Source organism: Heloderma suspectum, chromosome 8, assembly GCF_057233095.1.
Source record: "Heloderma suspectum isolate Gila_16-S chromosome 8, 16-S_ref, whole genome shotgun sequence".
NCBI classification, from domain to species: Eukaryota; Metazoa; Chordata; class Lepidosauria; order Squamata; family Helodermatidae; genus Heloderma; species Heloderma suspectum.
In genome coordinates this window covers 8,804,521-8,830,989 of record NC_139465.1, presented here as the reverse complement: position 1 = coordinate 8,830,989, position 26,469 = coordinate 8,804,521, and the positions used below count along the sequence as shown (strand labels likewise).

At 46.1% G+C, this 26,469-nt stretch overlaps 1 protein-coding gene across 1 annotated transcript in view; it reads left to right on the top strand.

Annotated features, from left to right (window-relative positions):
• The window catches only part of CDH13 (cadherin 13), a 1,172,869-nt gene that overhangs the window by 819,881 nt on the left and 326,519 nt on the right, over positions 1-26,469 (top strand). The window lies entirely within an intron of this gene.

Genomic DNA, 26,469 nt, shown 5'->3' with positions numbered 1-26,469 from the left:
GGACTACAGCTCCCAGCATTCCTGACCATTGGCAAATGCTGGATGGGGCTGATGGGAGTTGAAGTCTAAAACATTTGGAGGGCATCAGCTTGGGAAGCTTCTTGTAGGCTATGGGACTCTCTGCCTTGGGAGGCCCATCTTGCTCACTCATTGTTAGTTCTTTGCAGCCTCATGAAGACTTTTTAATGTCATTAAGCATTTGGTCTGTTGACCTGTTGGTGTCTTCATGTGTCATCATATTTTGGTGAAGTTTTAACTGCTGTCTCCATCTCTCTTAGGCTTAAAAAAAAAGTTGCAGGATTGTTGTTGTTGTCGTCATCATATTATTATTATTATTATTATTATTATTATTGTTATTAGCATTTAGGGGTGAATAATCTATTGGTGGGTTTGTTTGAATTGCCATGTGAGCTGGCTTGAACATATCTTTAGAAGCAGGAAGGTGGGATCTGAGTTTTCTTAACAAAAGAAAAAAAATAGCAAATAGCAAAAACAAAAAGCCTTCAACCCTCCCCACAAACTTAGGCTGTTAGAATCCCTGATCTGTAGTATGCTATATGTAGATTTGTACATGTATGAGTAGTTCATCCTAGTGTATGACTTGTGCAGTGTATAGTAGCTGAATTGGCTCCATCCTGAGTCACCATTTGCATCTGGCTCTCCCATCTCCTGTCCTGAGCCACTATTTTATCTAATTCCAGTTGCTGTACCTCAGGGTTCTACAGAAATGCAAAACAGATTCTGTAAGCCTGATGTCTCTGCAGGCCTGCTCTGTGGAGAAGAGAAAAAAAGCCTCGGGTAGCTAGAATAATATTTTAGTGAACCAGCCATGCCCATGTGGGACAACATGTAAAGCAGGAGTGAGCAACTTCTGGATGTTCAAGGAGGGGCATATTGCTTCCCCCACTGGAACCCACTGGAGACCACACTCCACTGCTGAAGTTTCTACTTCTGATTTTGTCACTGTGGCAGCGAAAATCATGGTGGTTTTGCAAGGAAACAATGTACCCTTGTTTGCAAACTAAACTGCACTCCTGGGAGGCTTCTGGGAGAGTGTGATTCTACTTGGAACCAAGGTCTACACTCCCATGCACCTTGCTTCCTTGCAATTCGGACTCCCGCACCATTCCTAACTAAATGTGGCATGAGCTGAAATTCATTTGATTATCTAATCAAAGAAGGATAGGAATCGGGAAAAATAACTGAGTTGCAAAAAAAAGCTATGTTTCTGTTGTTTATCTCCAGCAATGGTATATCATGGATGCTAGTGAGAGTATATGTTGGAATCCTAGAAAGTTACAGGGTTCATTTGTGGAAGGTCCATAGCTGCCTGGTAGAGCACATGCTTTGCATGTCAAAGGTCCCAGGTTCAGTCCTGGCATCTCCAGTTAGAGCTGAGAATGACTCTCTTGTCTCTTCTGAGCTCCTGGAGAGCTGTTATCAGTGTCTGTAGATGATAATCCTGAGCCAGTCAATGTTCTGACTCAGTATAAGGCAGTGCTCTGTCTTACGTTCATTCATTTATTATATTTTTAAACCTCCCTCTAGCCGAAGCTCTCTAGCTGGTTCACAAAAATTAAAAACCATTAACATGCATTATGTAAAATATAAAACCATTCACATAATGACATAGAACAAATAGCACACACAACAACAACATATATCTTAAGCAATTTAAAACAATCAGCCGGAGACAATCAAGAGACTCATTATATGCTTCCAGATGCCTGAGAGAAGAGGGCAGTTTTAACCTGGCACTGAAAAGATGACAGTGTTGGCCCTAGGGATGTCACAAGCACAGTTCAGGGTTCGGGAATTCGTCGAGCAACCCCCACCTATGACCCCTGAACTGTGCCCACCGAGACGCTGTCCTTGTTTGCCCCCCGCTTGTGCTCTCTCGAGCTCCAAAGTACTCACCGTGAACCCATTTGGTGAACACTGCCATTTTTGCACCTTTGCTTTCTAGGAAAAACAGGAAGTTAAAAAAATGCACATATTTAAATATGCAGAGTTTGGAGCTGGGAAAGCTAAATAAGTGCAATATTAGAGGAGCTGGGAAAGCTAAATAAGTGCAATATTAGAGGTATAATCCCTCTAATATTGCGCTTATTTAGCTTTCCCAGCTCCAAACTGTGCATATGTGAATATGCACATTTTTAAAAACTTCCTGTTTTTCCTAGAAAGCAAAGGTGTGAAAATGGCGGCGCTCACTGAACAGGTTCACAGTGGGTTCTGGGGAATTCACCAAACTGATGGGTGGCTCAAGCATAGGTTCGGGGGGGGGAAGCGAGCGGGGACACTGCTTCGGTGAGTGCATGGAGAACTGAACTAGGGTGAGTTCTTACATCCCTTGTTGGTGCTAGGTGGGCCTCGTCAGAGAGATTATTCCATAAAATGGGGAGACACTTCTAGCTTGAAAGAAATAAGAATGCACGCCTGGTTCAGGATGTGTCAAAAGTTGCTACTTCAGTCAACTCTAGAGTTTAACTATGCTGAGAGGGTTACACAAGATATGAAAGCACAGAAATTAATAATATGATCTTGGAGCCTTAAGCTGGTATCTATTTGTTAGGTACTTTCAAACCAAGATGTTGCTGATTTAGAATCTCATAAAATAGATAAAGGTCTTAGACAGGATAAGCTTTGTAAATTCCCTCTGCTCCTTAGAGCTTTCCTTTGAGTAGCATTAGATCTTTGTGAAAAAGAAAACAAAAGCAAAACCTTTGCAAAATCCAAGGGATGCTACTTTGATGTGGGCATTCAATAATTGTCTAGTATATAGGTTGTATATATTGACGTTTAATGGTGATTAACCTAGAGAAACTTAGAGAAATTCCAGTCTATGACAATTCCACATGTGTCTGTTCACAAGTCTGTTTTGTCCCATTTCCAATGAACACAGAGATACCTGAGCTTTGGTCCTTGTCACTTTTGTATGTATTCATTCTTAGGTCTGTTCTGTCTCATTTCTAATGTACCTAGCTCTAATTCTGGTCCATGACAGTTTCATTTCATTTCATTTCATTTCATTTCCTATATTTCTATACTGCCCCATAGCCAATATAGAAATATATTTTTATACCACCCCTGGCATCTCCAGTTAGAGCTGAGAATGACTCTCTTCTGAGCTCCTGGAGAGCTGTTGTTAGTGTGTGTAGATAATCCTGAGCCAGCTGGACCAATGCTCCAACTCAGTATAAGGTAGTGCCCTGTCTTACATTCATTCATTTATTATATTTCTATACTTCCCCATAGCTGAAGCTCTCTAGGAGGTTCACAACTAAAAACCATTAAAATACATTATATAAAATATAAAAAACATTCATGTAAGGTCATAAAACAGATAGCATACACATACAACAAGAATATATATCTAAAACAATTGAAAACAATCAGCCAGAGACAATCCAGGACCTGATCAGAAAGACTCATTGTACGCTGCCAAATGCCTGAGAGAAGAGGGCAGTGTTACACAGTGTCGAATTTTTTTATTTTTTATTTATTTATTTATTAGAAAAGATGACAATGTTGGTGCCAGGCAGGCCTCATCAGGGAGATCATTCCATAAATGGGGGGCCACCACCAAGAAGGCCCTCTCCCTTGTTGATACCCTCCAAGCCTCCCTCGGAGGAGGCACCCAGAGGTAGGGATGTACGAAGGGATGTACCCATCCATTCTGGAGCATCAGTGGTGGGGGGAGGCACTCCGTCCCTCCCCCCAGAATCCTCCCTGGCCAGCTCCACTCCATGGCGACTCCGCAGACCTGCCAGCCAGGACCAGCCGCAGCCAGAATTCTGGCCATGGCTGGGCTGCTGCAGCTGCAAATGACAGCCACTACACCAGCCGCCATTTGCGTGGCTGCCAAGCTGTGATAGGTTACGTAAGTGTTTACGTAGCCTATCACAGCAAAAGGAAGCCACGCAAATGGCGGCAGCTACAACAGCTCCATTTGCTGCTGCAGCAACCCAGCAGTGACCAGGAGACCAGCTGGAGCTGCCGCCAGGTAAAGTCCATCCTGGGGGATTCAGCGGTGTCGCGAGGGGGGGAGGCTGTTCTGCCATGGATTCTGGGGGGCCAGATTCTAAGGAATCCAGCGTCTAGGGATGGACTAAAGGGACTTACCTCGTCCCGCAGCTTGCTTCACAGTGGGGGGGAGGCGCTTCTGTTCTCCCTCCGAAGTTCAGGCGAGGGGGGGAGGCGCCCCGCCTCGCCTAGCTGAAATTCAGGCCGGGGGGGAGGCGCCCCATCCCTCGCCGGTGAAATTCAGGCCGGGTAGGAGCGCCCCGTCTACCCGGCCGTGAAAAAAAAAGTAAAACACACACACGCACACACACACACACACACACACACCCGTGATAGGCTACATAACGATTTACGTAGCCTATCACGGCTAGATTTCCAAAGTCATCCATGACTGGCTATGTAAATCGTCAAGTAGCCTATCACGGGTGACTTTGGAAAAAAAAAAAAGCACGTACGCAAATGGTGGCTCCCATGGGGACCGCCATTTGCGTTCCTTATTTTGGCACGTCTAGTCTATGTAAAGATTTACGTAGAGTAGACTACGGCGAAAATAAGAGAACGCTATTTGCGTTGCCCTTATTTTCGCCGTAGTCTACGTAAATCTTTATGTTTACTAGACGTGCCAAAATAAGGAACGCAAATGGCGGCGCCCCATGGGCACCGCCATTTGCATACGCGCTTTTTTTTTTTCAAAGTCACCCGTGATAGGCTACGTGACGATTTACATAGCCTATCATGGCTGACTTTGGAAAACTAGCCGTGATAGGCTACGTAAATCGTTACGTAGCCTATCACGGGTGTTTTTTTGTTTTTTTTACTTTACTTTTTTTTTTTGCAATGGAGGCAGCGGCAGCCGGTTGGGAGACCAGCCGCCGCCCCTGCCCCCAACGAAACGCCGCTGAACCGCCACCGGGACCCGCCGCCGAGAGGGACATTCGCCGAAGGTAAGTCCCATCCGGGGGGGGCCGGCGGAGAATTTCCCCAACACTTTCGGGGGGCCAAATGCGTCGGCACTTGGCCTCCCATAGATTCATGGAGAAATTCTCTGCCAACCCTACCGGCATCACTGGAGTCTGTGGCGGAATTCTCTGACATCCCTACCCAGAGGAGGGCTTTAGATGCAGAGCATAGTGTATGGGTTCGTTCGTGCCAGGAGAGGTGTTCCATCAGGTACTGTGGTCCCAAGCCATGCAAGGCATTATAGGTCAAAACCAGCACCTTGAATTGGGCTTGGAAACATACAGGCAGCCAGTGCAAGTGGGCCAGAATTGGTGTTGTATATAGTTTCACATGTTTCCATTCAAAAGTTTGTTCAGTCCCTTTCTGATGAATACAGAGATACTCCAGTTTTGGCCCTGCCAGTTTCATATGTGTTCATCCTAGGGATGGGGAGAAATTCATTAGGATCACATTTTAAACAAAACTTACCAAATTTCATACTTCTGAACCAATATTTGAGCCAAAACTCTGTTATCCTTCATAATTCACACTTCTCCGAATTGAAAAAAAAACTGCATATTTAGGGAAATGTACTGTCAGGGTGGAAACTGAGCCCATAGAGCCCCAGAGCAGTTCTGATTCTGAGGAGGAACAGCAATCCGTGGGAGAGGAGCTCGCTCATCTCTCACAAGCACAGCAGATGGCAGAGATTCCTCCTGCCAGCATTCCTGGGATAGATAGTGACCCTGGCAGCGAGAGAGCACTGGAGGGGGGCTTGCTGGATGCTCAGCACAGATGCAGGGAGCGATGACAGATGGAGGGTGTGGAAAGGAGGCATAGCACTCATTTGGTGCGCAAGCAACTGTCGCGTCCCGAGGACCCAAGGGAAAGAGGGAGGATCTCTCCCTGGCCCATAAGTTTAGGGTCTTCCCATGATTCTTCTTCAAATGGGAACCAACTGCCTTACCTGGAGCTTAGGCTACTCAGCTATCTTTCCCCAGTGCTGTTCCTTGCTTTGGTGCTAGCTACTACTATTCTGAAAGAGTCATAAATTAATAAAGGAATAAAGTCTCGGAAAGAATTCCTCGTCGTCTGTCCTGAGTTGGCTATTGGTGGGTACTGCAAGAGGCAGCTAGGGCGCTCCTGACATGTACAAACAACAAAATGTGTATATTGGTAAAATACATTAAAATGCATTATATTAGGAAAACCGTCTCCTTAAAAATGTGATTATTAGGCCAAATTGCATATAAATATGCACATATTAGGAGAAATGCACACACAAAATCGTATGGATTTTCATGCAAACTTTTTTCCCTAATACTTTTTATTCTACTGTTATCTTCATAAATGAACCAAAGAACACCAACAACATAATCATCTTCTACAGTTTCAAATATTACAATATTCTTAAGAGGACCCCTCAATAATGGAATAAGGGGGGGGGAAGAGAGGAAGAAAGGAGATAATATAAAAAGGAGAGAGAAGAGCAAAGGGGAAGGAAACAAAAAAAGAAAGAAGAAAAACACAAAAAGAGAGGAAAACAAAGCAAAATATAAACAGAAGTTTATATAACAAACTTAAATTTAAACTACATTACACATAAATTTCAAATATCACTCTACTTAAAGATTATACCAATCTTACAGGTCAATACAGCCTAAATCATCAATTTCGATATTGTGTCTTCAGGCTTATAACAAAGAAGCAAGCTTAGAATACATTTCCATTGGCCATATCATGCCTTTTAGCTACTATATAATGATAAAGCTTAAGAACAACCAGCAAAAATTATTTACTAATCCTAGTATCATAATATTGATAATATTGATAATAATAATTAAAAAGAAAAGAAAGGGATTATAAAGACTAACCCCCTTCCCAAAAATCACTAATATTTTTTATACTATCTATACTTTAGATAGTATCATTTCTAAATATATAAATGTGTGTGCACATTTCTGTACACCCTCACACAGAAGTTTTAAATACAGTCTATCATATCCATTTTAAGTGAAGAGGGGGAAAAAAAGGAAAAAGATGAAAGAAAAAGAATGGATATTCATAATCAGCTATCTCTGGCCTTACAGACTAAACATAGCCAATTGACAAAACATATTTGTAAATTCCAGTTTATGGAGCTGGAGCAGAAGTCTCGCATGTTTTTCCAATTAGCCATGCCTCCACCATTTCGTGATTTTGAAACTTCTTCATCTGACCTTCAGAGAAAATGCAAAACATAGCAGGATATTTTAAATGATATTGTAGATTCATTTATTTTGCCAGATTTCTCGCCTTGGTAAATAGCCTTCTTCATCAACAATTTCTTTGGTGTAATCTGGAAATAACATAACTCTATCTCATTTTGATCCCCCAAAAAGATTTCCCCCCTGTCTTGCCAAGCGCAGGATATGATTTTTTGTAGAGACTCTTGCAAATTGAACTATAATCGTATAGTCACTCCTTTTAGCATTTGGCACACAGAATGTATGCTCAGTGTCAAGTATATAGTGATATGACAAAGGAAGTATCTCATGTAGGAGCTTATCTACAAAAGTAACCAAATTTACATCAGTAGATAGATCTCTTTGATACCAATAATACGCATGTTTGCTCTATGTGTGAAAGCCTCCAATTGTGAGATTTTTGCAGAAAAATTATTATGAAAAGCTTTTGAGATGGTCTCCTGTGCTGCACCCGATCTTGCAGCTCGTTAACCTTCGCCTCCACTTTTTGCCAAGAGTTGTTAATTAAATCCATAGCCCCTTGCAGGGTGGTGATGGAATTTGGGATTAAATTTAAATCCAGTCTCTTAGCCTGTTCAGCAGATTGCAAAGACAAAGCTTTTATCAGAGCAAGTAACTCCTTTATATTTTCATTGCTTCTTGAAGCCTTTGCCAAGGGAAGTGTGGGAGGGGTCGACGGCACTTTTCTCCTCCTTGGTGTTGTCATCCTTCTTTTTAAACAAATTGTGTAGGTCCTCGAATATTGTTGGTATTCCTTAGTCCATAAACACTAAAGACTACATTGGGGCACGTCAGACCTAGGGGTGGATGAAAGTCACTTACCTGTCGTCGAAGGCTGTTCGCGGTGGGGGGGGAGCGCTTCGCTGCTCCCCCCGCGAAGTTCAGGCCAGGGGGGGAGGCTTCCTGCCTCGCCCAGCCGAAATTCAGGCCGGGGGGGAGGCTTCCCGCCTTGCCTGGCCGAAATTCAGGCCGGGGAGGAGGCGCCTCGCCTCGCCCGGCCGCGAACGAAAAAGTAAAAAAAAAAAACCCTTCCCTTGATAGGCTACGTGACGATTCACGTAGCCTATCATGGCTAGATCTGCAAAGTCAGCCGTGATAGGCTACGTGAATCGTCACGTAGCCTATCACGGGTGACTTAAAAAAAAAAAAAAAAGCACGTACGCGAATGGCGGCCCCCATAGGGAGTCGCCATTCCCATTCCTTATTTGGTGGCTGTAGTCTACGTAAATGTTTACGTAGACTACGGTGAAAATAAGGGCAACGCTACGTGACGATTCACATAGCCTATCACGGCTGACTTTGCAGATCTAGCCGTGATAGCCTACGTGAATCGTCACGTAGCCTATCAGGGGAAGTGTTGTTTTTTTTTCTTTCATTACAATGGTGGCGGCGGCAGCCGGTCGAAAGACCGGCTGCCGCTCCCGCCTCGCTCGAAAACCCGCCGAACCGCCGGCCGGACCAGCCACCGGGAGGGACATTCGCAAAAGGTAAGTCCCGGGGGGGGTGCGGGGGGCGGGGGGGTGCGGAGGATTTCTCCCCGAAACTTGTTCGGGGGGCCGAACACGTTGGCGCTCGGCCCCCCGAAGTTTCGGGGAGAAATTCTCCGCCATCCCTAGTCAGCCCTGGTTTACCTCCTAATTAGATAGGAGTTTTCAAAACAACTTTGAGCGGTGATTAAACTCTGGCAGACTTGCCTCATAGTCCAGCCTCTCTGCTACATTGCAAAAAGAGCTTTTTCCAAGGCTTCATCCAGAATGCTGCTCTTGCTTCCAGGGATGTTAGAGAATTCTGCTACAGACTCCAGTGGGTCCATATTCTAAAGAATCCGCCCTCCCAGAGTCCATGGCAGAACGGAGCAATCCCCCCACCACCCTGTGAAACTTCCCCGGGATGGATCCTACCTGTTGTAGGCCGTCCACTGCCCTCATCTGTGGCCGCCATTTCCCTTGCTACTTTAGCCATGATAGGCTACGTAAGTATTTACATAGCCTATCACGGCAAAGACCAAGGATGCAAATAGCATCCACTACGCCATTTGCAACCCTGCTCTTTGCTGTGATAGGCTATGTAAATATATACATAACCTATCACGGCTAATGCAGGGATGCAAATGGTGGCTGCTACGGGATTCTACAGGGATTCTGCGGAGCCGCCGGCTGGCTCCACCGGCAGCCGGACATCTGGCCGCTGGCTAGCAGGGATGCAAATGGCGGCGGCCGTAGCCGCCACCGTTTGCATCCCTGTAGTCAGCCCTGATAGGCTACATAAATGTTTATGTAGCCTATCACGTCTGACTTAAAAGAAAAAAAAATGCATTCCTTATTTTGGCACGTCTTAGTCTACGTAAACATTTACGTAGACTAAGACGGCGAAAATAAGGGGAACGCAAATAACGTAGCATCTACGCTATTTGCGTTCCCCTTATTTTCGCCGTCTTAGTCTACATAAATGTTTACGTAGACTAAGACATGCCAAAATAAGGAATGCAAATGGCGGCGCCCATGGGCGCCGCCATTTGCATACGCGCGTTTTTTTTTTCTTTTAAATCAGCCATGATAGGCTACGTAAAGATTTACGTAGCCTATCACGGTGTTTTTTAAAAATCTAGCCATGATAGGCTACGTAAATCTTTACGTAGCCTATCACTTTTTTCTTTTTTTAACTGGAAATGGTGGCGGTGGCAGCTGGTCAGAAGACCGGCCGCCCCGGCCGCCGCCGAACCACTGCCGAACTGCCGCCGAACTGCTGCCGAACTGCCGCCAAACTGCTGCCAGAGCTGCCGCTGCCAGGAAGATCCGCCCAATGTAAGTCCCGTCCTGGGGTGGCGGGGGGGTGGCAGACCGTTCCGCCACCGATTTTGGGAGGCCGAATGAGCTGGCATTTGGCCTCCTCAAGATTCCTGGCAAAATTCTCTGACATCCCTTAGATAGATAGATACAGATATAGATACACACACATGACAAAGATAATCCCTCCTCCAAGATGCCTCATGCCATTTCCTCCTTTCCCACAAAAATAGTGGTGATGGATGCAGCAAGTAATTCTAACAGCCCAGTCCTAGAGATTATACTCAAAAGTAAGCTCTAGTGAGTTCACTCCCAAGCAAGAGTGCAACAAGATTGCAACCTATGTGTAACAACCAGGAAGGGGCTCATTTACTGTGGGGAGTGGCATCCTTGTGGCAAGTTTAATGTGTGTGTTGTGCTATGGAGAACTGGAGAAATGAAACCACCCAGAAGGCTCTTGAGAGTCATATCTAGAGATGGTGGAGAAATCTGTCAGGGACTCCAATGAGGCCGGATTCTTTAGAATCCAGCCCCCCAGAGTCTGTGGTGGAATGGACTACTCCGCCCCCCAAATCCTCCCCAGATGGACCCTACCTGCTGTCGGCCGTTCCGGCTCCGTCTGCTGCTGCTGGCCATCCGCTGCCCTGGACTGTGGCTGCAAATGGCGTCCAGCATAGGGGACGCCATTTGCGTCCCTGCTCTTTGCCATGATAAGCTACCTAAATATTTACGTAGCCTATCACCGAAAAGAGCAGGGATGCAAAAGGTGCCCCCCTATGCTGGATGCCATTTGCGGCCACAGCCCAGCAGCGGACGGAAGTCGTGCTGCGGACAGGCCTGGACTGTGGCTCCGCGGACTCGCCATGGAGTGGAGCCAGCCGGGAAAGATTCTGGGGGGAGGGACGGATAGCCTCCCCCTACCCCATGGACTCCAGGACTGGAATGGTAAGTGGGTTTTGTACACACCTAATCATATCTACAAATCTGATGTTTTGAGAAAGGATTGAAGAAGGGTGGATATTGCTCATTCAGCTGGCCTGGAACTACTCTATGAAGCTGTATTGTGAAAAAGTAAGTTATTCATAACTGTAAGTAGGTGGTGGTGTCATCCGCCAATGTAAGTCTCGGTGTAAGTTTATATGCAGATCTCAGATTCTTGCATTCATAATAACTAGCTGCTAAGTTAACACACTTTTTCTGGTTTTCTCAACTTAGGTTGGGCATCCCCCACTACCTAATATATAAACAATCTCAAGATAAAACCAATTTGTTGGAAATTGAAAAATCAATAGGAGGGAATGAACAAGCCTACATTCCCCACTGCATTCTAAAGGTGACTGATGATACATGAAATAATGATGCTCTATTTACATACAGAGAGTGTCTCCAAGATCGAATAAGCATTATTACTGGACAAAAGATGGCAAAGCAATAACTGAACCCTCCGTGATTTCCCATTAAGAACTTGCACTCCCCATTGCTGCCACAACCCTTTTTATGGGCAAGATGGCTTCATAAGTCTTGCAGGAAATACACAATGCTTTTGTTGAGAGGGATGGTTGGTACCTGTCACTAACATTTAACAGAGATATCTTGTAAGGGTCATGGAGGGAAAAACAAACAAACAACCTTTGCAAAAATCTGCCGGTTAAAGTTTCCTTCCATGTCAAGTTGTCACGTTCCAGGCTGAGAGTTTCATACCAAGCTGATGTTTTCCATGTCAAGCTGTCATGTTCGCATTAGCCATTCTGGTTAGGAGTGTAGGGAATTGTAGCCCAACATCTCTTGAAGGCACCATCATGGTTAAGCCAGCCTGTGTGGTTTATTTCTATAAGGAGAGAGAGGGGGGGGGAGAGAGAGAGAGAGAGACTGGGCAGTGGGGCTTAGGCTGCAATCCTACATGCAATTACCTGTGAGTAACCACTGTCAAACTCAGTGGGGACTGCTTCTGAGCAAACATGTATAGGATGGCACTGTAAAGTAGGAGCGGGGAGAACCATGTTTAAAATCTTCACTCAGTTCACTGGATGACCTTGAACCATTCACTATTTCTGCTGTTGTGAAGATAAAACAGGAGGAGGAACAACGTTATGCTACCTTGTGGTCATTGGTGGGAGAGATGAGTTGTTGCCTAGCAATTTTAGGCACATGTTCTTTTTGCTGCTACTGTGACTGTCTCAAAATGCCATTCTGGTTGGCCACACTGTGTGAACAGAATGCTGGACTAGCTGGATCCTTGATTTGATCCAGCATGGCTCTTCTTACATTGTTATGACACTGGTGTTGGGGGTGACCTCTGGTGAATCTTGGCATGAATTTCTCCTGAACCAGATCCACCTTCTCTATGTTTGAATGGGTAACTGAGATCCACATCGGCGGTTGTAATGCACAGCTCCCAATACCAAAAAATAAATAGCAAGGAATTCTGAAGGAGTTCATATTGTGTTCAGTGTTGCAATCTGCTGATGCTGTGAAGCTATGGAATAATTTCCCAATGTTCATGCATAGGGGTGGCAGAGAATTCCACCACGGATTCCAGTGAGGCCGGATTATTTAGTCACTGGCCCGCCGGAATCCATGGGGGAATGCCCCCCCGCCCCCCCGTGGAATCCCCCCAGGACGGAACTTACCTGGGGGGGATGCAGCGGATTCGGCTGCGGCGGCGGCTGGTCTCCTGGCCGGCCGCGGCCGGGCTGCTGCAGCCGCCATTGGCGACCTTGCAGCTGTGATAGGCTACATAAGTATTTAGGTAACGTATCACGGCTAACCCCCCCAAAAAAACAGTGTATGCTGGTATGCAAAAACCAGCCACCATTTGCATTCCCTATTTTCGCCATTCTAGCCTATATAAATATTTACGTAGGCTATTACGGCGAAAAAAAGGGGGAACACAAATAGCGTAGTGGGCGCTATTTGCATTCCTTTTTTTTTTTGCTGTTCTAGCCTACATAAATATTTATGTAGGCTAGAACGGCAGAAAAAAAAAGGAACGCAAATAGTGCCCACTATGCTATTTGCGTTCCCCTTTTTTTCGCCGTAATAGCCTACGTATATATTTATGTAGCCTAAAACGGCAAAAAATAGGGAACTCAAATGGCGGCTGCTGTAGCCGCCGCCATTTGCGTAAGCCATGTTTGTTTGTTTGTTTTGGTTGCCATGATAGGCTACGTAAATACTTACGTAGCCTATCATGACAGCCTGGCTGGATGCAAATGGCGGCCGCTATGGCGGCCACCATTTGCGTCCGCAGCAGTCCGTCGGCGGCCAGAAATCCGGCTGTGGACAGCCCTGTGGAGAGCCCTGTGGGGCTGCTGTGGAGTTGAGCCGGCCAGGCAGGATTCCTGGGGGAAGACCGGATCGCCTCCCCCCCCCCGTCGAGGATTCCGGGGGGAGAGATGGAGCGCCTCCCCCCACCGCGAAAAATTCCACGAAAAGGTTAGTGAGTTTCATACATCCCTGTCATGCATTAAACAACAGACACCAGAAGTGCTTTGACTTAGATCTATGGCTTTCCCCATTCCAAATGGATAGATCTGGATGATTTCTTTCTACTTAACATTTGTGTGTATGTGTGTGTGTGTGTGTGTGTGTTTGTACAGTTTGTGACAGCAGTAAGTTCGCCCCCCCCATCTGACTCAGAAGCCACTTTGTGGCTTTTGAGGCGGGCCCAATTCGGCTTGGACTGATTTGCCCCCCCCGCCGCCCCAACTCGGCCCTGAAGATGAAGCAGGAATTGTCCATCCAAATCCTGCTTTGGGCCCCTCTGATGCCCCCGCACAACCTCCCAGCTCCTTACCTGGGCCTCCTCCTCCTCCTCCTCTGCCGTGGCCTCCACAGCTGTCGCCACCTGTGCCGCCACTGCCGCTTTCACCGCCACCACTATCGCCATTGCTGCTGCCATCACTGCCCGCTGCCACCAGCTCGTGAGCCCTGGATGCACGCTGGCTTATGTTGTATGGAGTCACCATTTTAAAAATGGCAACTCCTGCCAAGAAGAGCTGGTGCACATCCAGGGCTCAGGGGCTACTGGCAGTGGGCTGATGATGGCAGTGGTGGCAGTGATGGTGGCACCGGCGCCGGCAATGGCTGTGGCGGCGATGGCGGTAGCAATTCCTGTGACTCACCTCAGGTAACGAGCTGGAGGTGCTGGCGCAGCTGGGCTGGGGTGCCGAAGCTTCAGAGAGCCCCCAACCCACTTTGGGTCACTCCATGCCCCCTCTGCTTCACCTCGGAAGGGGCCAGAAGCAGCCCAAAGCAGCCCGAAGCAGCCGGCTTCGATTCGGGTTTGGTGCCTCGGGCCGAAGCGGTGCACAGCCCTAGACAGCAGCTGAAAAACCTAGCTGAGCTATGAGATAAAAATAGGCTGAAGTTCATCAGTGAATGAAAGCTGAATGCTATGTAAGTATGCCCACAGAACCATTAAGTTCAGTGGGGTTTTCTCTGATGTAAGTTGGTATATATTTGCAGGGAGGGGGCTACATAGGGATGGCAGGGGCTCCCGATTCAGTCTGGGAATCTGACGGAACCGGCCCTGCCCACACTCCCGAGCCCCACTCACTGAGCTCCTGCCTCTTCTCACCCCCTGCCCGTGCTCAGCGATTGGCCTGCACTCCCCACGGCATACTCGTTGAGCTTCGCAGCTGCCATTTTTTGAAAAATAAAATGGCAATGGCAAAAAGGTGCATATTTGCGCATGTGCAAAAATGGGCATCTTTTGCAAATGCACATATTGGTGTGTGCGGAAATACACATTTTGCAAACGTGCATATTTGCATCTGTGCATTCCACACACAAAAATATGCACATTCACAATGATTCGCATTCTTGCACATATGATGTGTGCATTTTTGCGATTGCTGTTTTATCTTTTGAAAAAATGGCAACCGCAGAGCTCGACAAGGCTGCTGGGGTGAGTCCAGGCTGCTCGCCAAGCATGGGAGGGGCTTGAGTGCAGTCCAGGGACTGGCAAGCAGGGGCAGGGGCTGGGTGGGCTTCCGGAGTACCGGATGGGGGTGAGTTCACACATCCCTAGTTTACATTTTGTTCTCCAAATGTATATACACCAGCAATTTCTTCCATAACCTGTTTGAAAGTAACTACATTCAGTCAGTGATCAAAGCTATTCATGTTTTCAAGTTCCTTTTAATTTTTAGCAATTGAATTGCTTACATGAAGATGCTTACAGGGGACATTCCAGTTAATTTAAGCTAAAATGACAAGGATGTAAATTTGTATTTGTGTGTGCATTCCAGTCTTTTCATGTTAGTGTGTCGTATGGAACAGAATTCTGGAAATAAATGCTGCTCAGGATAGGATATTGAAATGTAGATTACGTGATATTTGGCAGGTTGTTGTTGTTTTAATTTCCTTTTAGAACAAGCTATAACTCATTGTGAGGTGCTCTTGTAATACAGCGTTGAGATTTCAAATCCACACAGTGCTTTGATAGCCACCTTTAACAACCATCCCATCAAGGCTTCAGGATGGATGGACCAATGAGCTGATTCGTTTAAATGGGCTTCTTTGGGAATTATCTCTTTCAGCTCCCACAAGTGCATTTAAAAACTCAACTTTAAATGCTCTACACTGATTCGCGTAGCCTCCACAGTGGGGTGTATGACCATTGCCCTTTTGCCATGACCAGTCCTTATCAGTACTGCTCATGTAAGAGGGAAGCCCAGAATAGGAACATTTCCCCATATTCTAGCCAGATGCCTTATTTACAACAAGAAGAACATGAAGGCTGTGCACAGCAATTTAAAACAATTAAACCTTAAAACAATTTTAAAAATAAGTTATTTAAAGACAATAAAACATTAGGACATTAAAACAAATACACAAATTAAAAAGCTTGTGCAGAGCCTGCACTGAGCAGGGTGTTGAACTAAATGCAGGGATGTCATGAGCATCTGTTTGGAGGCTCGAGCTCGGTGGGTTCCCACCAGTTTGGGCCCCTGGACACCAGTCCATGACCTCCTGCTAAGCACGGTGGCCCCCGCTCCTTGCCTGAGCAGCGATGGCAGGACGGGAAACCTCCCCATCCTGCTGCCAAGAGCAACTGTGCCCCTCCGTGCTGGTGCTTGGCAGAGAGGGATGCAGTTGCTTGTGACAGCAGCAACAACAGTGCTCGCCAGGCGCCCGCAAACCACCAGTCAGCTCATGTCCCAGAACGAGCCAGGTTTGGCAGTGGGCAGGGATCTGGCGAGTGGGTCACAGGGTGGACCCAGGTGAGTTTGCACACCCCTAACTAAATGATCTCTGAAGTCCTTTCTATGATTTAAAAGATGTGTGTGTGAGAGAGAGGGAGGGGGAGAGGGAGGGTCTTTATACCCTTTCTAATACATCAATCCTATGCTAACTAGGTGGCTTCTGAGGAGCCATAGGATACTGAGGATTTCAGCCCCTTCCTCCCCACTCCCCCTCCGAGGCTCTAGACAAAACTACGACCTCAGGGATGATATCCAAGGAGGGATTCCCCCCCACACACACCCTGACCACCATTGCCACTTCCTCTCCTGAGCTTGGTGTCACTACCTTGGGAGGGAGGAAATGGGTGTGTTGGGACTGAGCCGGTGAGTGGGGAGTGGTCAGGCCATGAGCTGGCATTTCCACAAGCATGTCAGCTCTTATCCCCACCTATGCTGAGCAGGTGGATTGGCTCAGAGGCCTGTTTACCAGAAGATGCGGGAAAAGGAACAGAAAGGCTAAATGGGCTCTGCCACTCCTCCCACCCTGGTGGCCAGAGCCTGTTGGAGTGCTGAACACTCAGACACCTCTGATCTTGGAGGCTTCCATCTAGCCGGCGTGAATCTGATAGGGTTGCATCCTAAAGAACAAAAGAATGAGAACCGGTTGTACTCCTTCAGGAAGCATGTTCCACAGTTTGGGAGCAACACAAGAGAAAGCCATTCTACATGTGCCAGAGAAATATTAGCCTATGAGGATCATAATGGTGCCCCCAAAATGGATCTCTCCTGCAGATCTTAACACCCAAGCATGTTCATAATGAGAGGTGGTCCCTTAGATAACCATGGATTGTCCCCTTGACTGTCTTTATTGTTTGTTTGTTTGTTTATTACATTTATATCCCACCATTTTTCCTGTTTAAGAAACCCAAGGCAGCATACATAATCCTCCTCCTCTCCATTTTATCCTCACAACAACAACAACCCTGTGAGGTAGGTTGGGCTGAGAGTCTGTGCCAGGCCCAAAGTCACCCAGTGAGTTTCCATGGCTGAGTGCGGACCAGAACCCGGATCTCCCAGCTCCCAGTCCAACACTCTAGCCACTATACCACACTCTTTAGAGATAGTACTGCTAGCGTTTGGTCCACTAAATTTCCAGCATTGTGGCTTCAGAGACACATTAATTTCCCTTACCCCATCCTAGATCCAGAATGAGAGCAAGCCTGTCAAGTCACCTTCCACCACCCATCCTCAAGGGCCAGCCACATGACCAGATCTGATCACAAGGTGATTTTCTTTCAGTGTTCACAGTAGAAAGTAGATTTCTGCAATTGTTCCTCCCTCTTTGCTAATTTTGCATCTGTACCCCCCCACCCCTTCACTAAGAGCTGGTACAAACAGCCGGCTGTCATCATGTAGGTCAGGCCTTCCAAAGCGGCACAGGGACATGCCTCAGAGCTGTGTGTATAAAACATGATAGGTAATGCAGGGTGTTCCACAGAGGTGTTGAACCTCTTTCAGCTTGAGGGCCAAATTCCATTTTGGAAAAGCTCTTGGGACCTACTGAACGAATTACTTTGTCCACTGGTGGACAAAGCAGAAGGCAAAGGGGGTGGGGCAAAAGGGAAAATGGGGTGCAGCAAAATTTCAAAAATATCAGCGTATTTTAGCTTAAAGCTCTTACTGCCAGTAGCTAAGGCTTAGGTGAGACATTTCAACCTTTTAGGGTAGGGAAAAAAAAACCGCACAAAATAAGGGAAACCACCAAACAATAGGTGGTTGGGGGAAAATGGGGACAGGAGAAGGAATCTTGAAGCCTGAAGGGCCACATTAAGACTTGATGTGAGGTTGGACTCAATGGTCTTATAGGCCCCTTCCAACCATGCTACTGTTCTATGATTCTAAGACCCCAGGATGCCCTGACTTGGCCCATGGGCTCGAGGCCCTGCATCCCTGGTGTACATGCACACAGTTTGTTTGTTTGTTTATTACATTTATATCCCACCTTTCTTCAGCTATGGAACTCAAGGTGGCTACATGCAGTTCCCAGGTGGTCTCCCCTCCAAGCACAGACCAGACCCAGACCTGCTTAGCTTCAGCACGGTGGCTGCCTGTGCCTTCAGACTATGTCCTGGGACCATATGCCACATCTGTACCATATTTACACCCATCAATGGATTCTCAGTAAACTGTATGTGTGTGTGTGTGTGTGTGTGTGTGTGTGATGAATCACACACATGATCTGGATGATGTGATCAGGGAGGGAGCGTGTGCTTAAGATAAATTCCTGCTTCCCACCATGCAGACTTCCACCATGTTGGGAACAGTGTGAACCAGACCTGCAAGCATGGCAAAGAGTCTTTGCCATCTCTGGATCATATGACAATGTTCTGAAGAACAAACAATTCCAGACCAATAAAAGGAAGGACATCTTCACACAGAACGTAGTTAAACTATGGAATTTGCTCACACAAGACGTATCAATGGCCACCAATTTGGATAGCTTTAAAAGGGGGTTAGACAAATTCCTGGAGGAGAGGCCATCCATGGATATTAGTCCTGATGGCTACGTGCTACCTCCAGTATCAGAGGCAGTGTACACCAGTTTCTGGGGAACATGGGCAGGAGGGTGCTTTTGCACTCTTCCCTCCTTGTGGGTTTCCTAAGGGCAGCTGGTTGGTCACTGTATGAACAGAATCCTGGATGGACCCTTGGTCTTATCTAGCAGAGGTCTTCTTCTGTTCATATGTTAATCCTCTCCCTCTGCAATTTTGCACCAACCTTTGTGTTCTCCCCAGCCTATCAAATTCCTCTTTTATATATGTTTTTTTTTCTGCTGGAAAACTATTTCAAAGAGTGCATGCTCTTTAGACTTTGTGGCAGACAATTTTCAGAACAACATTCATTTTCATTTTAACGAGGCACAAAAGGACTTGTAAAAATAAAATAAAATAAAATAAACACTTTATGTGCATTTCCGCCCTAAAGGGAACTCAACATCTTTATGTCGGAAATAAAGATTGAGGAGAGGTGGGTGCAAATTATGCATTCAAACCTTCACATGAGAATCCAGTGTATGTATGCTTGTGTATGTCTGAGAGAGAAATTCACGAATTTGAAGCACAAAGGAATACTTAACGCAAGAGTATGTGATTTAAAATGCCTAAAGTTTGATAGTAGTATACAGCTTGTTGTGTGTGTGTGTGTGTTTAATATAAAATAAAATAAAAATCTTAGTGAAAGATTGACAGTTTTTCTTTATTGCACTTTTTGTTTTGATTTGTTAGAAGATCAGCTATTTCAAAGTCAGTTACAGAGAATAATGCCACCCCTGTACATAAAAGATCATAAAGCAGTGAGGGTTTGGGAATTCAGAAGGGATGTATGAAAATTCTGCCACGGATCTCGGGGAGGCCGAATGCCAGCGCATTCGGCCCCCCGAAATCGGTGGTGGAACGGCCTGCCACCCCCCCGCTCCCTCGCCCCAGGATGAGACTTACCTTGCGCGGATCTTCCTGGCAGCAGCGGCTCCGGCGGCAGCTCCGGCGGCAGTGCGGCGGCGGCGGCCGGTCTTCCGACCGGCCACCACCGCCGCCATTCCAGTTTAAAAAAAAAAAAAAGCGTGATAGGCTACGTAAAGATTTACGTAGCCTATCACGGCTAGGTTTTTAAAAAAAGTGATAGGCTACATAAATCTTTACGTAGCCTATCACGGCTGACTTTAAAAAACAACAACAACACGCGCGTACGCAAATGGCGGCGGCCATGGCCGCCACCATTTGCGTTCCTTATTTTGGAACGTCTTAGTCTACGTAAACATTTACATAGACTAAGATGGCGAAAATAAGGGGAACGCAAATAGCGTAGACGCTACGCTATTTGCGTTCCCCTTATTTTAGCCGTCTTAGTCTACGTAAATGTTTACGTAGACTAAGATGTGCCAAAATAAGGAACGCAAATGGCGGCGGCCATGGCGCGTTGTTGTTTTTTTTTAAGTCAGCCATGATAGGCTACGTAAACATTTACGTAGCCTATCACGGCTGACTGCAGGGACGCAAATGGTGGCGGCTACGGTCGCCACCATTTGCGTCCCTGCTAGCCAGCAACCGGATGTCCGGCTGCTGGCGAAGCCGGCCGGCGGCTCCACAGAATCCCTGCGGAGCACAGCTGGCCAGCCAGGATTCCGTGGGGGGGAGGAATGGAGCGCCTCCCCCCCAACCATAATCATAATCTGCGAAAGGTAAGTGCCTTTCGTACATCCCTAGATTTCAGTGATCTCGCCCCATCCCATTCGGAAGAGCACTGATTATTTCTAACTATTGTCATCTGTGTTCTTTCAAAATGGTGCAAAGTTGTAATGGGATGAGTATTTTGTGTGTGAATAAAACCAGCTAATGTTGCTATTTCCATGTTAAACAGCTGCTCACATTCCCCATAATTATTATTTAGTGGGTAATAATTTGCTTTTCCACCTCTATAGAGATTGCAGTGATTAGTTAAGAATAAAAGAGAAAGAAATTCTTAGCAATCTAAAAAATGCTTAGCATCTTAGCATCTTAGGCCAAGTACTGTGTTTCTGATTCCATAAGGGGCCTTGCTTTTAAGGGATTTGGCATTAGTTCCCATATTAAAGTAGCGAACACCCCCTCAGTGCATTGGTTCTTGCTTAGGTGGACCTCCCAAGGGAAGTGCAAATAATTGCTGGCAGAGAGCAATTTGGGGTCAGAATGTGTCTTGATTTGGCTAAGAACCAGAGTTCATTGCATAATTTTTTGATGTGGGACCACAGCAGATCCTGATGCAACCACTGTCAACGTTTTGCAAAGGTGGGGATTTAGGGATGTTTGAGAATATTTATCCTGTTCACAAATCATGCCAACCTCTCCCACTCACAACCCTGAATGTGAGCAGGAGCACACTTCTCAGCACATGTTCACAATTTCCCAAGCTTACATTTGCGTTCAGAAGTGTGCACTTTCCACCAAATTGGCATTATCATGTTTTAGCCTATGGGGGAAAGTGCACATTTTGGGTGCACATTTTTAAAAATGCACATATTTTCTTGATTGAGAGGGAACAAAGAAAAAAAAGGCACTTGTGTTCAGAAATGCAAATGAGGCGAACCAACCAACCTTTGGGGAGGAATTTGGAGAACTTAAACGAGCTTGAACTTCACATGTTCACCGATCCCTAGTGAAATTATATTTATTTATGTATATGCACATTTATATGCTGCTTAACATAAGGAATATGAAAGTAGTGTACAATATTAAAATCAGTGTAGACTATTAAATATTTTAAAAATACGCAATAAAGCAATCACAAAATCAGTAAAACCATTAGTAGGGATGGATGTATGAGAAATTTGATTTTTGATCAGGATTTACCCAGTTTGCATCTTCTGGACTGAACATGCTGAGATGCAATCTGTCTGTAAGTTTCCAAGCTTGCAGTATGATTCGCAGACCAAAATCTGCATGGATTTTCATACAGAAAAGCGGGGGGGGGGGGAAACCACAGTTTTTTGAAATAGAATTCAGAGAACTTTGCTGTGCTCATGTTTTGCTGATTCATATCCCTAAGAATAACTGGGTCATATGATGGGGAAAGCCTGAGTAAACAGATGCATCTTAAGGAGACATCAAATTGCAAAATTGTCAGTGTTTTCCTAATATTGGTGTGAAGAGATTCCCCCAGGGCAGGAGTTGCAACTAGGGATGCTGGAGAATTCTGCCATGGACTCAAATGAGGCAGGATTCCAAAGAATCTGACCTCCAGAGTCCATGGCAGAGCGGCTGCACTTTCCTCTGGGTCTGGAGGAGTTCCTGCAGGGCAGCTCTCTGGCTCCTTATACAATGTGATATGCTAATGGCGGCTGCCGCTAGCTTATCCCGGGGAAATTACAGCTGTAAATAAATGGCTGCATTTAGCTTAATCTAAGACCTTTACGGCCGCAAATGGCACAGCGAATGCCATTTGCATCCAGAAACAGTCAGCCTCAGCCAGCAAACCAAAACGGCAATGCTGGCCGTATCGCTGGCGCTCTGGAGCCAGCGGCAAGGAGGATCCGGCCAGGGAGGATTCCTCAGGGAGGCAGAGGTAAGTACTCCATTCCTCCATGGACTCCAGAGGTCAGATTCAAAAGAATCCAGCCTCACTGGGGTCCGTGGAGGAATTCTCCACCATCTCTACTTACGACTGTATTTTTCCTGCAATAGGCTAATTGGAGCTGCCGTTAGCATATTGTGTCTTCTAGGGAGCTGGAGACCCACTCCCCCAACTGCGGAAGGCACTGCCAGGCTCTGGAGGATTCTACAGTGCCCTGAGTGGCCTGAATTGTCCCTCCACAGACCCCCCCCCCAGACAGGACAGTGGGGTGTTCATACATCCCCAGTTGCAACACTAAATGCTTTTTTTCTGGGTAGCCATAAGGCACACACAATAGCAGGCCAAAGCTTCGAGAGTTTCTTGAACTTCAGTAGGCCAGATGAAGTCATGGACCAAGGTGTCACATCTATGAAAACACTGCTGTTTGATCAAAGCAACAAGGGGGCCCAGACCAACAAGGGGCACCATGAACCAAGTGTCAGCCCATGTGGTGGTTATTTATTTATTTATTTTCATTTCTGTACCCCAATAGCCAAAAGAGCCCGGATTCTTTTGAATCTCAGGAATCTGCAGCAGATCAGCACCACTTACCTGCACTCCAGGAGGACTGGAGGCGGAATGGCACTTGGCTGCTTCTTGCCGCCAGAGCCATTTGCCTCCTCCCTGCCAATCACCATTTCTTAAAAAAAAAAAAGGTGATTGGCAGGATGTGCCCATAGACTGATACACAAAATACAGCCGTGAATCTTGCGTATAAGCCTATGGACACATAGACTTATATGCAAGATTCATGGCTCTATTTGTGTATAAGTCTATGGGCACATCCTGCCAATCGCCCTTTCTTTTAAAAAAAGAAAGAAATGGTGATCAGCAGGGAGGAGGTGAACATCTCTGGCCGGCCGGCAGCAAGGTAAGCAGCCCCCAAGCAGCCATTGCACATATGTTTGAAATGTTCACATTCTTATTCCATTGATTAAAGCATATTTGTGTGCATTTTTCAAAACTATGTATTTTCATTTGCATTTTCCAAATGTACAAATGCTTTTGAACACACATTTTTGGTCTGTGAATCACATTGCAAACTCAGAAATGTGTGGACTTTGATGGAAGATTGTGTCCGGGTTTGATCCAGAAGGTGTAAACTGGGTAAATCCTCGTCAAAAATGAACTGAAATGAATTTCTCATAGAGATCTATGTGAGAATTTCTCACATAGACTTATACACAAAATTCATGGCTCTGTTTTGTGTATCAGTCTATGGGCACATCCTATGGATCTAAATCCTCATAAAAAATGAACTGAAATGAATTTCTCATAGAGATCTATGTGAGAATTTCTCACAGAGTCTTATACACAAGATTCATGGCTCTATTTTGTGTATCAGTCTATGTCTATCTCTAGTGTAATAGACTTATTAGTATACTAATAGACTTATTAATATAAGGCTATCTCTAATCAGGGGTCCCAAGGTCCTCCCTGAAATGGGGTGAACAATATCTCATTGGGCTCAGACTCCTTTCTGAGCCTTTGGACCTGGGGCCATGACACCACAGCTGACCTGTCATGTGCCATATCTGTCACACAGTGCTCTGGATCAACAGGGAAACCCTGGAAGGAAAGCAAATGTGATTGAATCCTTCATGCCACCATTAAAAAAGTTGGGTGCATTGCTCATTGGCAGCAATCATCTAACTCTGGTTTTGAGAGTGAATGAAATTAACTGTAGAAAGACACACTGTCATTCTCAAAGGGCAATGGTACAAAACATCATGAAATCCACGCATTTGCCTGAGTTCATTTTCTTCAACTATGGGTGGACAGGGTGTCTTTCTTTGGAGCACTCCCCCCTCATGTCCCCCTCCCACCTTTGGCAACATGAATCCATAAGCAGTCAATACACTTGCGTCCTACTCGATCTAAATGCAAATGTTGAGCCAACAGTGGCTCTCTTCTTTTTAATGAAAAGATATTAATCTTAGGAGCAAATGCATTTCACATGTGATCTCATGCATTATATTCTGAGCTACTCATGTTTACAGCTACTTTACCAACTGTTCTTTCTTTCTGGAAGTCTGTCAGCTTTAAATTAGAACAATCACATCATTTGGAGATTCTTTGCCTCTTTCAAATCCCCCCCCCCCTGCCCATGCCACCTACAATCCACCATTGCTTTGTCTTTCAGACACTACATGCGAGAAAGGCAATTTAGGCCAAGAGATAAGTTAGAAGGACACACCATCCTTACAATGGGAGAGGAAACAGTTAGTTCCTTCTAGGTGAAGAAGGGAAATTAAAATATTATTGGAGCACAGTGGCTGTCTCTTGGTATTGATTTGCTGGAAGAAAGGAAGAGGGCTTTCTCAAACTATTTTGCTGCCTTGGGCAAAAATTAATTGGGTCCCGTCCCCCCACCCCCCCTGTATATTGCATCATGCAATTGGAGCGTTCGGATATCATGCTCAACCATCATTTTTAGCATGCTGGAAATGAGCTGTAGCAATCCTCAGGCTTGTCTGTGTGTCCCCCGTCCCACCTCCCCTCTCTTACTTTAGCTTGGCTGCAAGGAGGAGTTTGGAAGCTTTTACTTCTGTCTTTGCTTAATCCCAGCTTGTTGGACAGACAGACTGTAGTTAATGTTTGCTGTGGCTTGTGTTAGGGATGTCAGTTGCCCATAACTCTGGCCTGCTTTGGGCCCAACGGATTCCCATGGCACCCCCAACTTGACTTGCATTTGTGAGCCAGGGCTCTGTTCCCCCAGGACGGGAACTTTTTCAGAGGTTTGTTTGTTTGTTTTAGCATAAAAAGCAAATTACACAAATTTCAGCCATAATTTGTATAAATTGTGAAATGTGTGGCTCCAATTTGCGCAAATTGTTTTATGTGCATGCATGTGCGCACGTGCGTGCACACACACACATATATCTAAACAGAAAGCCACAAGCTGGCCTGAATCGATGCAGGTACAGGAAAGCGAGCTGAAGTCTAAGGGGCCAAACTGACTAAAGCTCATCAAGCTTCATGTCCTGGGTGGATTCATCTGACAACCATACTTAGTACTGAAAAAATGTGAATCTGAGTGAAATTGAGTTTGAGAAACACTCCCATACCTAGGTAGGAGAGGAAAAAGAATGGAACTCTTCTTGAGTTCAGACTGAAATCCAAGCTGGAGAAAAATGTGGAGGTTGTAATGTTCACTTTGTACTTGAGGCAAACATTACAAGTAGGGATGGGGGAGAATTTCTCCCCGAAACTTCGGGGGGCCGAGTGCCAACGTGTTCGGCCCCCCGAAGTAGTTTCGGGGAGAAATTCTCCACATCCCCCCGCCCCCCGCACCCCCCCCCCAGGACGGGACTTACCTTTCCCGAATGTCCCTCCCGGCGGCGGGTCCCGGCGGCGGTTCGTCAGGTCTTCGACAGGGGCAGAGGCGGCAGCCGGTCTTTCAACCAGCTATTCACTGGCTAAATCACTCAGATTTACGTAGACTACGGTGAAAATAAGGGCAACGCTATTTGCGTTGCCCTTATTTTCGCCGTAGTCTACGTAAAGATTTACGTAGACTACAGCGACCAAATAAGGAACGCGAATGGCGGCTCCCTATGGGGGCCGCCATTTGCGTACGCGCTTTTCTTTTTTTTTTAAAGTCACCCGTGATAGGCTATGTGACGATTCACGTAGCCTATCACAGCTGACTTTGCAGATCTAGCCGTGATAGGCTACGTTAATCGTCACGTAGCCTATCACGGGGGCGTTTTTTTTTTTTAAACTTTTTAGTTCGCGGCCGGGCGAGGCGAGGCGCCTCCTCCCCGGCCTGAATTTCGGCCGGGCGAGGCGGGAAGCCTCCCCCCCAGCCTGAACTTTGGGGGGAGCAGCAAAGCGCCTCCCCCCCACTGCAAAGCAAGCTACGAGACCAGGTAAGTGGCTTTCGTGCACCCCTAACAAGACCCTGAGACCAGTGTCTGTGAGCCCAGAAGTAGATGTCGCAGCAGTATCACTACATAATTTAGTATGGGAGACTAAGATCCCCCTTCCAAGTGTCTTCATGCCAACACCACTAATTTACAAAAAGAGAAGCTGGCAAAACTCCTCCAAACCTTTCATTATGTTATTATCATTTCCCTTTTCACTTTCACTTCATTCAACAGGTAGTTTGATAGTCAGGCTGTATATTCTTCTTCATTTTTT